At 40.3% G+C, this 1,057-nt stretch overlaps 1 non-coding gene across 1 annotated transcript; it reads left to right on the forward strand.

The window, feature by feature from the left end:
• The first annotated feature begins 525 nt into the window (after positions 1–525).
• LOC117281125 (small nucleolar RNA R71) lies at positions 526–632 on the forward strand. The gene has a single exon (XR_004511747.1). It is a non-coding gene; the product is annotated as a small nucleolar RNA R71 (small nucleolar RNA).
• Positions 633–1,057: the final 425 nt, after the last annotated feature.

Here is a 1,057-nt window from a genome sequence, read left to right on the forward strand (position 1 = left end):
AGTATTCACCTAAATATGGATATGCCAGTAGGATACAAACCCCCAAATAGATTGCCAGTCAGGATCAATCGGTAGTGGGAAGAAAAAGAAAGAGGAAGTCTCAGTATTCAAACTTATTACCACTCTGGTAGTTGTTTCTATCAAAACTTCCCACATCATTTACCATTTCATCTACAGCTGAAGCCTGACACTTAAGCGTTGGGTGACCCATTCCACAGAAGTCACAAACTGATGATGGTTGACTCTGGACCTTGGCTAAGGTCAACTTTCTTTATCTCTTTGGCCATGGCATCTAGCAGGTCTTCCACTGATGTGTTAGAATCTACTTGATGAACCCCAGCTGATTTTATTCTATCATTACCCTCAGCAAGCCATTGTTTAGCATCTTCAGAGAGCTCATTAAGAATTACAACAATCACCTCAGGAGTCTTCTTCATTAAAAGTCCTCCAATGGCAGTGTTTAGAGTTTGTCGTAAAGAAGGTATCAGTCCATCCCAAATGTCCTGAAGTTGCATCCACAATTCAATCCCATGATGCTGACACTTTCTCACTATCTCGTTGAATCTTTCCCAAGCCTCAAAAACTATTTCGGTGTCCTTCTGGCAAAAGTTGTGAATTTTCCTTCTGAATTTCACTATTTTTGCAGCTGAGAAGTATTTGTCAAGGAACTTTTTAGTCATATATTCCCATGTCCTGATCGAACCCGTTGGTAAGTTATGAAGCCACTGCTTTGCGTCATCCTTCAGCGAAAAAGGGAAAGCCCTTAAGTAGACTGCATCTTTTGACACTCCGTTGTAATGGAAGGTGTTTCTGATTTACTCAAAATCCATCAAGTGAGAGTTAGGATCTTCATTTACCTTCCCTCTAAAGACAGTTGTTCTGGATAGTTTGAAGCAAACCTTTCTTCAACTCGAAATTATTCGTTTCTATGGGTGGAGGTCTAACACTTGACAATCCCTGATTGTAGACTGGTCTGGAATAATCATCCAATATTGTATCAGGCCTGGGACCATATTTTCAAACTAGTCTTCAACCAAGGATCGGTTTAGATTGAATC

This window comes from Nicotiana tomentosiformis, chromosome 9 (genome assembly GCF_000390325.3).
Source record: "Nicotiana tomentosiformis chromosome 9, ASM39032v3, whole genome shotgun sequence".
Classification (NCBI taxonomy): domain Eukaryota; kingdom Viridiplantae; phylum Streptophyta; class Magnoliopsida; order Solanales; family Solanaceae; genus Nicotiana; species Nicotiana tomentosiformis.